Raw genomic sequence first — 13911 nt, 5'->3', positions numbered from 1 at the left:
TCCCTGTGCATCCCAGCCCTGCATCCCTGTGCAGCCCTGCCTGCTGTCCTGTGCATCCCAGCCCTGCATCCCTGTGCAGCCCTGCCTGCTGTCCTGTGCATCCCAGCCCTGCTGTCCTGTGCATCCCTGCCTGCATCCCTGTGCATCCCAGCCCTGCTGTCCTGTGCATCCCAGCCTGCATCCCTGTGCATCCCTGCCTGCATCCCTGTGCATCCCAGCCTGCTATCCCTGTTTATCCTCACCTGCATCCCTGTTTACCCTCACCTGCATCCCTGTATACCCTCACCTGCATCCCTGTTTACCCTCACCTGCATCCCTGTACACCCTCACCTGCATCCCTGTATACCCTCACCTGTATCCCTGTTTATCCTCACCTGCATCCCTGTTTACCCTCACCTGCATCCCTGTACATCCTCACCTGTATCCCTGTTTATCCTCACCTGCATCCCTGTTTATCCTCACCTGTATCCCTGTACATCCTCACCTGCATCCCTGTTTACCCTCACCTGCATCCCTGTATATCCTCACCTGCATCCCTGTTTACCCTCACCTGTATGCCTGTTTATCCTCACCTGCATCCCTGTTTACCCTGCCCTCATCCCAGTCCCTCCCTGCCTGCCCACAGCTCGCTCTGAGGTGGAGCAGCAGTTAAATCCGGGCTGGGCTTTCTCATAAACCATCTTCTTTTAGAAAAGCCTTTCCCATCCAATGCTGATCTGCTGTGAAAGGTTCGGAGTTCTGGCGGGTTGAGGAATGCGGGTGATTAAAAACATTCCTCTCGAATAAAAGGGAAAAGGTCTTCTCCAGAGCCCTGCACCGGGAGCAGGAATGAGCTGGAGGGAGGGAGCTCAAATTAAAAACACTTTAAAAACCACACCAAAAGGACCGTGTTGAAAGAACACCAAGGTCACAAAGGGAGAACTCGAGAAATAGGAAATCCCGGAGCTGGGGTGCCTCGTTTGGCCCTGCTGGGCCCTGGGGCACTGGCTTTAATTAGGGACCAAACCCTGCTCCCCAGAACAACCGGAGAAAAATCACCAAACCCTCCCAGCCCCACTGCTGGGGGACAGTGCCACACCCCAGAGGCGCCCAGGCGTCCCTTGTCCCCTACCTCCATCTCGTGTGTCCCCGAGGGGTTTCCTGGCAGGATCCCACAAAATCCCAGAGCTTGGGGCATTTTCCTCCTTCCTCTCCTCAGCACAGAGATCCGGGGATGGGAGCCCCAAGGAAAGCTGCCCCAGGGAAAGCTGCTCCAGGGAAAGCTGCTCCAGGGAAAGCTGCTCCAGGGAAAGCTGTTCCAGGGATGGGAGCTCCAGGGAAAGCAGCTCCAGGGAAAGCTGCCCCAAGGAAAGCTGCCCCAAGGAAAGCTGCTCCAGGGAAAGCTGCTCCAGGGAAAGCTGTTCCAGGGATGGGAGCTCCAGGGAAAGCAGCTCCAGGGAAAGCTGCTCCAGGGAAAGCAGCTCCAGGGAAAGCTGCTCCAGGAATGGGAGCTCCAGGGAAAGCTGCCCCAAGGAAAGCTGCCCCAAGGAAAGCTGCTCCAGGGATGGGAGCTCCAGAGAAAGCAGCTCCAGGGAAAGCTGCTCCAGGGAAAGCTGCTCCAGGGAAAGCTGCTCCAGGAATGGGAGCTCCAGGGAAAGCAGCCCCAGAGAAAGCTGCTCCAGGGAAAGCAGCTCCAGGGAAAGCAGCTCCAGGGACAGCCCTGCACCCCCTCAGCTGTCCCCGCACGGAGAGAGCTCCGGCCACGTCCCGCAGGAGCCATAAGAGAGCAGATGATGCTCAGGGAAGATGTAATGTTTGGAGCAGCCGGGTGCCAAGTTCTGATAATGGAGTGGGAGTTTCAGGGGCTTCACGCCCCAGCCAGATGTGGGTGGATCCCTCCCCTCCCCACCAGACGGCAAATTCCTGCTCCAAAACGAGACCAGGCTGATGCTGCTCCAAGAAAAGGCCCCCGAGAGTTTTTCCACCAGGGTAAACCCAAATTTTTCTGCTCTGATTCTTGCAAACTTCCTTCTGCAGAAAGTTTCCAGAAAAAAAAAAATTAAAAAAAATAAATTGAGACGGAGAATGATTAAAGTTTGTCAAAGTCACCAGAGCAGCACAAAACCCTCCCCACAACCAAAGGCACGAACCAGGGTTCAGCCACACACCCAAGCAGGCCGTGCACCTGTGAGCAGAGCACTTATTCAGGCACTCCACGCACAAAAATGGGAATTTTCCCTGCTGGAGCTGCCCATCAGGCCTGGGGAGGCAGATCAGGGTGAGATGCTTCCTCTGATTGCTCTCCCTGGTTATTTGCAGCTCGTGACCTTTGAGTCAGACATTTAATAGCCCTCCCTGGAATTTTCTCCCCACAAATGTGCACATTTCCTTTTGAAACTCATGGCTCCAGGACCCAAAAACCTCAGGGCCAGCCCAGAGTCCAGGGACAGGGAGGAAACACCTTTGGGCCTGGATGTGCTGCTGGTTTCAACGCTCCCCATTCCAGCCCAAATCCCGGTCCTGCTGTTCCCATCCCATCCGAGGGCACCGCGTGCTCCCACAGCATCCAGGGCAGGGTTCCTGGGACAGGCACAGGGAGCTCTTCAGGGCTAAATCAGACACGCCTGGAGGCCAGCCAGGTCTGGGTTCCAAGGCAGCTTTTGCACAAGCTCTCGAATCCATCGGCCCTGGAAGGGTTTTGCCTCCAGGCAAGGGCGGTCCAGAGGATCCCAAGGCAACCCCACGTCCAGAGTGACCCCAAACCCTGGCAGTGGGCATGAACTGCACCCCAGGCACTGCCCAAAACACCAAACAGCTTCTGTCCTGTTCCTTCCTGCTCCCAGAGGAGCTGCAGGGATTTGCAGGAGCTCCCTGGACGCCGCCCCTCTCGCAGGGATGAGCTTTGGAAGCCTTCAGAGCACCCAGCCCTGAACGTGCTGAGGCAAAACCCCCCCAGCAAAAGATTTCGGGCCTAAATTTGAGATCTTAGGGACATCCAGGTACTAAACCACAGGAAATTCTGGGCACAGGCAGGATGGAGCTGCCTCACGGGTCCCACAAAGTGCGGTTTGAGCGTGGGCAGCCCCAGGGACAAGGGGATCAAAGGGCTCACTCATCTCCTGCAGCCGCAGCCGGGCCAGGGCAGAGCAGGGACGGCGAGCGGCTCCATCCCCACCGCAGCCCTGGCACAGCTGGAAACCTCTGGCAGTCATTTCCTGCCCGCTCCCACCCCCACGGGTCACCCAGCCCATCCCAGAGAGCGGAGGAGGGAGAGGTGTCCCCAGGAAACCTCGCGGCCACCGCGGCTTCCTGAGGAGCCCCGGGAACGCCGCGGCCACAGGGCTCTGCCTCGAATCACAGAAACTCACCAGATTTGGGGAAAATCCTTCCTTCCCAGAAGAGAAACATCCCCCAGAGCGCATCCCGCCCCGCCCGGCCGGGATGTGCCGGCTCCTCCCGGCTCTGGGGAGCCCCAGACATCGCCCTGGCCCGGCGGGGAGGCGAATCTGCCCCTCCTGCTGCTCCGCGGGGCCTTTCCCTGCAGCGAACACCCGGCGGGGAGCTGCTGCTCCTCGAGGGGTTCGTGGGTGCAAAAGCTCCAGCACCGCCCGGAGCGCAGGCAGGCATGGGCCGGGACACAGGCAGCACCCCCAGGCTGGCACAGCCCCGGCGCTGGCCGAGCTGGAGCCCCCCGTGCCCCCAGCAGCCCCACGTCCCCCTCCGGGCTCCCGGCAAGGGGCACCAGCGCTGCCCGGGGCTCGGCAGCACCGCGGGGCCGCGCGGGTGACATCAGCGCGGGAGGATGCCAAGGGAAGCGGAGGAGAGATCAAAGGATTGCAGAAGCTCTCCCTCCTCGGTTACCCAAGCGCAGGAGAACGCTCCCGACCGGTTTGCAAGGAGGGCTCGGCGGCTCCTCCCGCCCCGCTGCCCTCGCCCTCCCCGGGGCATCCACCGGGAGCTGCTCGGGCACCGCTGGAGCCCGGGGCTGCCGGCACAGCACCGACTGATCCTTTCGATCGCTGCTGCGAGAGCCCAGCTGGAGTCACAGCCCCCCGGGGAAGGCTCAGCGCCGCCCGAAGCGGCTTCGTGCTCGATCTGGAAGCGCTGAGACACAAAAAAGCTGGACTCACTCGATCCCCACTCGCGGCCAGTGGCTACTCAAGGCGACCTGCCCGTTAATTCGAGCCTCCCTGCGAGCCGCAGCAAGGAAATCCCTTTGGCAAACGCTGGACGAGGGCCAGGGCTGGGTTGGAGGGCAGAAAAGGAAATTTAAGAAAAAACCCGAGGCTCAGGAGAAGCACGGGCAGCTCCACGGGCACAAAGGGAAAGAGGCACAAACTCAGTTCCCTGGGCAATCCTTGGACTGCTCAACCTGCAGCAGGCAGGGCTCAGCTGGAGCTCACCCCAAACCTGCCCCGGGCTGACCCTCGGGCCTCTGAGGAGCTCCCCAGGGCAGACCTGGGCCCAGCCTGAGTTATTTCTGTCACAGGGAGGAAGCCACAGCATTTTCAGTTTCCTGCACAAACACACTTGGGGTGCCCTTCCCCACGGGCCCGGCGGGCTCTCCTCCCCTCGCTGGGCAGGAGCTGGGAAAGCTCAGGGCTGGCATCAGCCAGGCTGGGAAAGGTGCAGGTGTCAAATCCTCAGCACAGAGGAGGAGGAAACCTGCCTGGGTCTGAGGAGCCACGCCCTGGGGACAGCAGGGACAGGGGACAGCCCTGGGGACAGCAGGGACAGCAGGGACAGGGGACAGCCCTGGGGACAGCAGAGACAGCAGGGACAGGGGACAGCCCTGGGGACAGCAGGGACAGGGGACAGCAGGGACAGCAGGGACAGCAGGGACAGGGGACAGCAGGGACAGGGGACAGCAGGGACTGCCACCCTGCAACAAACCTGGCTTGGTGCTTGTAGGCGGCTGTGGGGAGATGCTGGGAATTCCATCCGGGATGGAGAAGCTACAGGAAAGAAGCAGGCAGGATTCCTGGTGGGAGGAAATGCCAGGAGCACCTGGAGTCCCAAAGAGAAGCCTTGGAGGAGGCCAGCAGGGTGCAGGTGGGTGTGTGAGTGCTGCACACGCATGGAGCAACACTGCCCTGGGGCTTTAACCCAGCAAGAGGAGCTGCTGCTGCTGCTGAACTGTCCAGAAACGGGGGAAAAGCAAAAAGAACCAGCAGAGAAAGTCCCGGTGAGCCCAGCGCAGCAGCAGAGACTTGGACACGGAGGAATCGGTGCTCATGGGGGGGATGGAGCCCTCAGAACCCCTCGGAACCAGAGCTGGTGTCAGCCCAGCAGAACCCCAAACACATCCAGGCCCTTAAAGCCCCCCTGGCACCCAACAGCCGGGCCCACGCCCGGCCCCAGCCCACGGACCCCGCTCCGGGCACCAGATGCTCCAGGTGCCCCTCACACCAACCCACCTGCTCCGGCCCCCCCACCCGCCTGGCACACTCTCCCACGGATGGCATCGCGTCCCCGCGGCTCCTCGGGGTCCCCGTGGCCACGGGGGCCGTGGGAAGAGCGGCCCCCGGCCCCGGCAGCTCCGGGTCCCCGGAGCCGGGCGGTCCCGGGCGCGGCTGCCACCACACCCTTGCAGTTCTCACGGGCAGATCGAGCCTTGGCAGAGCCCTCGCTGGCAGCCGGCCTCATCAGCTCATTAAGAGCAATTAAGGCACAGCGGGCATCCCTCCCCCCCGCCCCTCTGGGGGATATTTTGCTTTTAGACAAAATAAACAGGGAGGTTTGCGTGGGCTCGGGCAGGTGCTGGCGGCAGCAGCAGGTGGAAGCGCCGAGGTCTCCCGGGGGAAGCCACAGTGAATCAGCGTCCAGCCCCGATTCCAGCCCTCCTCCTGCTCCCAGGGGTGCCCATTCCATCCCCCTGGCCTGGAGGGGAGCACCAGACCCTCTCCCCTTTGCAAACAGGAACATGGAATGGGATAAACTCTAAGGAAGCTGCCCCCCCACTCTCGCTGGGATTTCAAAACCCCGAGGAAAAGCTTCCGTGCCAACCTGAAGTGGGATTTCATGGCAGCAGCTCCTCCAGCATCCTTGGGAGCTGGTTATGGAACTGCTGCCCCTCCACAGCCCCAAACCTGGGAGTAGGGAGAGCAGGGCACAAGTGCCCAATCCCCTCCTCCTTCCACGCCACCCCTCCTGCCCGGGGACCCCGGCAGGGCCAGGACACACTGGGGAGCATCAAACCCTGCAGAACATCACCCCAAGCCCCAGAACGTCACCCCAAGCCCCGGGGCCCCCACGAGGCTGTGGGGGAGCCCATCCAAGTTTTTCCCTCCATCGCCTGGCTCTGCCTGACACCTCCTGTCAGCAGAGAAATCCGTGAGCTCACGGTGCTCCCGGCAGGTCCCAGGGGCTGGCCCTGGCCCTGGGCTTTGACACAAAGGGAGGGAGGCCCGGGGACCACGACCCTGCTCAGGGAGGGTAGGACAGCCCCGCTCCATCCCCGTCTGCTCTGGGACAAGGGAAAAGCCAAAAGGGACCTTAAGGCTTTCTGCTGCCCCATGGAAAAATCAGCCAGAGCTGTCCCGGGGCGAACTGCATGCCAGCCCACGTGAGAGCTGGGTTTGGACTCCTGTGGCTGTCCCAGGGTGATCCAGACAGACAGAGATGGGCATTTCCCGGTCTGGCTCCTGCCAGGAAGCACCAAGAGCCCCAGGAAAGGCTCTGCCCCCAGACAAACCCCAGAGATCTGTCACAGCCACCTCTGAGGCACGGCCATGCCCCGACCGAGAGCTTTGCTTCAGACATTTGGGGTTTACTGCTGCTAAAGGGATTTAGCCAGAACAAATTAAGATCATTTCCTGTCTTAATTAATGCTACTTTCACTTCCTGGCACGTTGGAGCTCGGCCTCCTCCGCCGCAGCGAGGAGCCTCAACTCTGCCCCACCACAGCAGCAGGAGCTGTGCAAAAACCCAGGAGGGGCTTTGCAGCATTCCTCTGTCACCATTCGAGCCCTGCCCACACTGAAAACATCCCCAAAAGCCAGCAGCCCTTCGGAGGCTGCACTTCCCCACCACAGAGCAAGATGGGACCGTCCCCTCCCTCCTCCCGAGCTTCCAGGAGCAGGCCTGTGCCTCTTGCACAACAAAGCCCTGCTCTCCCTGCCCGCCCCACATCCCTTTGAGGCAGAGAGGAAGCGGGCTGGAGACATCCTTCCTGCGCCGGGGACAATGCGATGGAAATAGCCCGGGAGCAGCGGGAGCGGCGGGAGCGGCGCGGGCCCGGCTCCTTCCGCCCATTGTGCGGCCGGGCCCGGCCCGGGCAGCTGCAGCCCCCACGGCAGGGCCAGAGCCCCCAGGAGCGGCCCCAAACCCAACTGCCCCGTCCGCCTCCACCAGGAGCCCGCACCAGGCGGGGATTTTGGATTTCAGTGCGAAATCCGCCGGATCCGCGGTCACTGCTCGGCCTCGGCCGCTTCACAGCAGCACAAAACGCACCCCAAAAGCCTGGCAGGGCTTGCTGCTGCAGGGAAACACCCAGGACACCCGGGGCAGGAGATGCTCCCTCCAGACCCAGCCCTGAGGGTGAAACGAAGCCCCGGGGAGCGGTTCCGCCCTAAATCCCTGTTTTCTCCTCAGATGGGAGGTGCACGAGTTCAGCGCTCCAGCTCACGTCAGCAGCTGGAAAACCCTGCAGGGACCCACGCAAGCCTGGCCTGCCGAGGACGCTGCTGACGGCAGCTGAGCAGGGCAGGGTGGCAGGAGCAGAGCCGCTCCAAGCCACCCATCAGCCCCCAAATTTGGGGCTGCCACTCAAGTCAGTGCTGGTTTTGGTATTCACCTCCCATTTCTGAGGGCTCTGGGAGAGCAAGTTATCACTTGCAGCCCTTCTACACCATCAAGGTGGTGACAGAAACTGTTTTTCTTTAAAAACTCCCCAAAATCAGACATATTTTCAAGGTCCAAGGTGGTTTTAGGGCTGGGGTTTCAGGAGTGGCAATACCTGGATGAGCAGCACAGAGCTGTGGCCAGAGCCACACTTGCAGAGGGAGGGAAATGAGAGGATGGATGATGCCGCTCGTCCTGCTCCTGCCACCACCCCCAGAGCCCCCCGGGGCAGGGGGACCATCCCAGCACAGCCTGGCCCCCCTTTGCTGGCCCGCAGTGGGGCCAGGCCCTCTCCGAGCTGCTGGGCCGGGGCTGCTCTGCTCCCCGAACATTCCCAAGTGCATTTCTGCTCTGCCGATGAGTTAAAAATAGAAACCATCAGTATTATTGTCCTGCAAGCAAATATAGAAAGATCACATCCTCCCTGCAGAAAAACGACACAGCAGGGACCTCTTGGAGCCCAGGCGCAGGGGAGAGCTCTATTTCGGGATGGGGAACTTGGGAAGTTTGAACAGAATCCCGAAATCTGTGATGTTGACTCACTGCAGCTTTAACATCCATGGAAAACTCGCCTTCCCCCTCCTCTCCCGGCTTCCCCGGGGTTTTGTTCGGGATTTCAGGCTCGGAGAGGGTGCTCGGGCTTGCACTCCCAGCGAGGAACGCGCTGCCCCAGCGCTGCCCTCCCGATGGGAACGGCCCCGATCCAGTTTGGGGGTGGTCTTGTCACCACCGTCCCCGGCAGCGCTTCCCAGCTCCCGGGGAGGCGCTGCAGCAGGAAAACCCCAGCCCTGCTCTGCTGCCCCAAGCTCCGAGCCTCTGAGTCCCCGCTGCAAAGGCAGCTCGCAGGGTTCCCCAGAAAGGGGAGAGCCAACCCTGACCCCAGAGCAGGGGACGCCCTGAGCCCTCCCGACCCTCCCCTGCTCTCTTCCCCCTTTCCTAGTACCGACCCCTTCCCTTCTCCCACCCCTTTCCCTGGTCCCCTTTCCCTGCTCCCATCTCCTTTTCCTGCTCCCTTTTCCTACTTCCATCCCCTTTCCCTGCTCTCTTTCCCTGCTCCCATCCCTGTTCCCATCCCTTTCCCTTCTCCCATCCTTTTCCCCATCCCCTTTCCTTGCTCCCATCCTTTTCCCCATCCCCTTTCCCTTCTCCCATCCTTTTCCCTGGTCCCCTTTCCCTTCTCCCATCCCTTTCCCTTCTCCCATCCTTTTCCCCATCCCCTTTCCCTGCTCCCATCCCTTTCCCCATCCCCTTTCCCTTCTCCCATCCTTTTCCCCATCCCCTTTCCCTGCTCCCTTTCCCTTCTCCCATCCCTTTCCCTGCTCCCATCCCTTTCCCCATCCCCTTTCCCTTCTCCCATCCCTTTCCCCGCTGGCTCTGGAGGGAGGGGGGCCTCAGCCTGAACCTGGTTTTTGGAAAAGGAAGGTTTCTACGCAATCCCGGCCTTTCCGTGTTTGTGCCGAGCGCTGGGGCCGCTCCCACCCAGCTGGGACCCGGCTCCAGATCCAAGCTTGTTCCTCAGCAAATCCCCGGGGAGAGGAGAGGAATGCGGCAGGGTCGCATCCAGCTGCTGCAAGGAGGGGAAATCCAGGGCCGGGGGGTGTCTGTCCCTGCAGCCGCGCTCTGGGCACGGCTCTGATGTGGGGGTGCAGCAGAAGGACCCCGGACCCCAAACCAAGCCGGCTCCAAACCCCAGCACCGACCCCAAAACTGCCCTGCAGCACGCCGGGACCGCTCCCCTCCCAAACCAAAGGTGCAGCAGCAGCCCCGGCAGCCGGGGAGGAGCTGGGGTGCAGAGGTCACTCCAGCCCCCCAAACATCTCCCCCCATCCTCACCGAGGGACCCCCCAGGATGGGGGCAGGGAACGCTCCGAGCAGAGCTCACTGCACCCCCTCCCCTCCTCCCCTCAACAAAACACACCCAGAAACAGAAGGAAAACCCGGCCGTGACTCCACAGCGACTCCAGGCAGCTCCATCCCCAGGAGGAGCCTGCTCTGCCCTCACCCCCTCCGGCAGAGCCCCCCGGTGATCCCAGCCAGGTGCCCCGGGCCAGCCCCGGGGGCCATTCCCTCATCCCATTCCGTGCACATCCCAGCTGGCACTGCAGCCCCCAGCCAGTGCCAGATTTCTCTCGGCTGAGCCAATGCACTTGGAAATACATGACGACTTCAGCAGATTAATTGGAAACACAGCCTGGGTGTTGCAATCCCAGGAATGACTCCAATTTCAGGAACAAATGTTTTCATAGAATCACACAATCACAGAATATTCTGAGTGGGAAGGGACCCGCAAGGATCATCCAGTCCAACCCCTGGCCCTGTGCAGACAGCCCAACAATCCCACCCTGGGCATCCCCGGGAGCATTTTCCAAATGCCCCTTGAGAATTTGGCAAAACTTCACCAGTTTGCTGAACATTTCCAGCTAAACTGGGACAGGCTCCACTCACACCTGGGATTATTCTTTTAGTGTGGCGTGCTCCAATTAAAAACCTTCTCAAGAAGATTTAAGGCACACCACGGAAGAGGAGGCAAGAAAACAATTTCAGTTTGCTCTGTAATCTCCTCTTAAAACCTAGCTGGTTTTGAGCACCCCAGGGCTCCTCTCAGCCCCTCTGCAAAACCAGACCCAAACTCTTCCCCCAAGATCTGGAAAGCCCACCAGGGCTGGGAGATGGAGGAGGGGTGGAGGGGGGTTCCCTGGATGGAAACCATTCCTGTCCTTCCCTATCTCCCACCCCTCCACAGCAACACCTCTCCCCCAGCAGGGGTTTCAGCATCACTCAGCCCTTTCTCTGCCCACCCCTGTTTGCTGCCAACCTCTGCAGCCATTCCAACCCTTCAGAGGCTGAACCTGATGATTTTGGAGGTCTTTTCCCACCTTAACAATTCCGATTGTCCCCTTGCTGCCAAGAACTGGAGAGCCCTTTCGTGGTGGGCAGCCGTGCACCAAAGCCCAGGGTGGTGATAAGGGAAGGAGAAAAGCTGGTCTATCCAGCCTCAGAGCCTGGCAGGGAGCTCTGCTTGCCATCCCACTGCCAGGGCTCCTGCAACCCAACAAAAAACCTGTGTGGGATGTGGAAGGGGCTGCTGGAGGGAAAACGGGGAGCCCAAGCTCGGCTCTGAGGGTTGGAATGCTGCAGAGGTTGGCAGCAAAGAGGGATGGGCAGAGAGAGGGCTGAGTGTTGCTGAAACCCCTGCTGGGGGAGAGGTGTTGCTGTGGAGGGGTGGGAAGTAGGGAAGCACAGGAATGGTTTCCATCCAGGGAATCCCCCTCCACCCCTCCTCCATCGTCATCCCTCTCCCAGCCCTGGTGGGTTTTGGGGATTTTGGGGGCTGACACCGAAGAGGGGGCTCTGGAGGGGCTGTGGCTGCTCCTCCAGAGCCTGTGCCCGCTGCAGACACGGGCAGTGCCCAGGTGGATCCTGCCTTGGAGGGGCCCTGCCTCGCAGGCCCCCGTGCAGGCCACGACTGCAGCGAGATAAAACACATTTGAATCTTCCCAGAGCCATCAGCTCCCACAGCCTGGCTCCCGGGGCTGCACCTCCTCTCTCTCCCAGCTGTTTGGCTGCTCCTCTCAGCCCAGCCCTGCCAGAGCTGGAGCCCGAGCCAGGAGCAGCACAGGCTGCACAAACCCTCCCCGGAGCCCCCCCTGCCCCATCCAGGCTCAAATCCACCGAGCCAGCCCCAAACCCAACTCCCTGCTCAGCCTTCGCCTCACGGAGCTCTTTTTGTCCTGCACGAAAGCCACAATTCCCAGCCAGACCTTTGGGGTGGGATTCCTCCCCCCTGCCATGAAGTCAACGTCAGTCAGAGTGTTCCTGCCGTTAATCTGGACAATCTGACAAAACAAAAACCACCAGGTTTCGTGGTGAGGTGTCACTTTGGGAGCTTTGCTCATCCCAGAGATCTTCCTTCGGGGTGTTCCCATGGGAGCTCCATGGGATCCAAAAGGATCCCAGCACAGGGATGTGAAGCTCTGCCCTGAGCTGGGCTGTGGGGTCAGGCTGGCTGGTCAGTGGAGAGCTCCAGCCAAGCCCCATCCCTCATTCCCAGGGTCAGGAATGTGCAAGAGCTGCTGCAAGGGGATGACCACAGAAGCCACGTGGACAGAGGGAATGTGGCGGGGCTCGGCAAGGATCTGCTCCAGCTCCCCCTGCAAGCCAGGAGATCCAGGAGGAGCAGGGAGGACACAGGGATTCGTGCAGATCCAGCACACGCCCCAGCTCCAACGGGGCTGAGCCCACAAATCCTTCTGCAAGTCTCTCTGTCCCACCTCCAGATGTGCCAGCACCCCGTCCTACACCCTGCGCCCCTCCCAGGCACACCCTGCACCCTCTGGGCTCTCCTGGCACCGCGTCCCAGACACGTCTGCGAGGGGCTGGGCTGGCTGGGCTGCGCTGTCCCCCCGTGGCAGACCCAGCTCCCCCAGCCCAGCCCCATCCCCGCTCCCCTGGGCCGACCCAGCCCAGCCCCAGCTGGGACAGAACCTCCACCCAGGCACGCTGCCGTGGCTAAAGCAGGCAGACACCGAGAATCCAGCTCTGACAGCAAGGTCCCACCAAGGCAAAAACAATCCAAACCCTCCCAGCTCCCTGCTCCCTCTCAGGGCTTCGTCATCGGCACTGATAGAGATCCACACCTCGCAGCACAAACAGGGAGGCGGCCAGGAACCCGCAGGAACGGCAACCGAGCCTCGTGGAGCCCTGGCCAGGGCCAGAGCCAGCTGCAGATGCTGCTCCAGGGACTCCCTGAGCTGTGATTTGACACAGCCCTGATCAGATGTGGCGTCACCGGGATGGTTCACGCAGGAGGGACGGGGCCAACGCACAAACCTCAGCTCAGCCCCTGCCTCCAGCACGTCCTGCTCTGCTCCAGCTGCCAGAGGAGCCGAGGCCTCGAGTGTGCTCAGCCCAACCAACCAGCCTGGGCTTCACCATCGCCTCTCCCCGCCAGGCAGGGCCTCCTTTCTGCAGCTTTTTCAGCCTTTCTGAGGTGGGGAGTGCACTGCTGACACTGCACTAAGAGCATCAAAGTCACCAGTCCTCACTCCCACCCCATGTCCCATTTCCTCACTCCCACATGATGCTTTTTGGCACCACCCAAAAGCACAGACTCAGCAGAGGTTCAGTCCTGCAGGAATTTTGGAGGTGTCCCAGGTGCCCTGTGTCCCTACAGGAGCTCGGTGTCCCTAAGGTACCCCATGTCCCTGCAGGTGCCCTGTGTCCCTACATAACCCCAGCTCTGAGGAACTAGCCTGGTTTAGGAGCTGACCCTCCATGCCTTAACCCCAGCTTTGAGGAACCAGCCTGGTTTAGGAGCTGACCTTCCCTGCCTTAACCCCAGCCCTGAGGAACCAGCCTGGTTTAGGAGCTGACCCTCCATGCCTTAACCCCAGCTCTGAGGAACCAGCCTGGTTTAGGAGCTGACCCTCCATGCCATAACCCCAGCTCTGAGTAACCAGCCTGGTTTAGGAGCTGACCCTGGATGCTGTAACCCCAGCTCTGAGGAACCAGCCTGGTTTAGGAGCTGACCCTGGATGCTGTAACCCCAGCTCTGAGGAACCAGCCTGGTTTAGGAGCTGACCTTCCCTGCCTTAACCCCAGCCCTGAGGAACCAGCTGACCCTCCCTGCCATAACCCAGCTCCCTTCCTCTCCTCCCCCATGGCCCCCGGCCCTTTGCTCACACGGTTCCTGCAATTCCTGGCCCTCGGCTTCGAGGCTTCCGCCACCATCTGGGCTCCATTTAGGGGAGCTGATGTTTTTCACAGGGCTGTAATCTAAACTTTGGGATTGAGTTTACATCTCGCATACCAGCGTCTCACCGCCGGGCCTGGCTCTGCACCGGGGGCTGGCGGCTGCCAGCCCTGTGCCAGCGGCCCCGGGTACCTGGGAACAGGGCAGGGTCAGTGCAGGCATCCCAGATCAGGGATCCTAAACCAGGCATCCGCCCACAAACCACCTCTGGATCCAGCCAGGCACTGCCCCTGCCAGTGGGTGAGAGCTGTGAGAGCCCAAAGAGCTGGGAACGAGCTCGGCTTGCCCCAGGAGGCTGCGATGGGAGACAGCCCCACAGCAGTGCCATCCATGGATGG

General features: G+C 61.1%; 1 protein-coding gene across 4 annotated transcripts in view; it reads right to left on the bottom strand.

Annotated features, from left to right (window-relative positions):
• Nucleotides 1–13911, bottom strand: part of HDAC7 (histone deacetylase 7) — a 71081-nt gene that overhangs the window by 25311 nt on the left and 31859 nt on the right. Inside the window, exon 1 of one of the 4 annotated variants that reach the window (XM_059871827.1) lies at nucleotides 1112–1237. The exons of the other annotated variants lie outside the window; for them this stretch is intronic. The gene's annotated coding sequence lies outside the window, so the exon portion shown is untranslated. Of the gene's footprint in view, nucleotides 1–1111; nucleotides 1238–13911 lie in introns of those variants that run through there. 4 annotated transcript variants of the gene reach the window in all.

Source organism: Haemorhous mexicanus, chromosome 33 (genome assembly GCF_027477595.1).
Source record: "Haemorhous mexicanus isolate bHaeMex1 chromosome 33, bHaeMex1.pri, whole genome shotgun sequence".
Taxonomy (NCBI): Eukaryota; Metazoa; Chordata; class Aves; order Passeriformes; family Fringillidae; genus Haemorhous; species Haemorhous mexicanus.
This window is presented reverse-complemented; position numbering and strand designations above follow the sequence as displayed.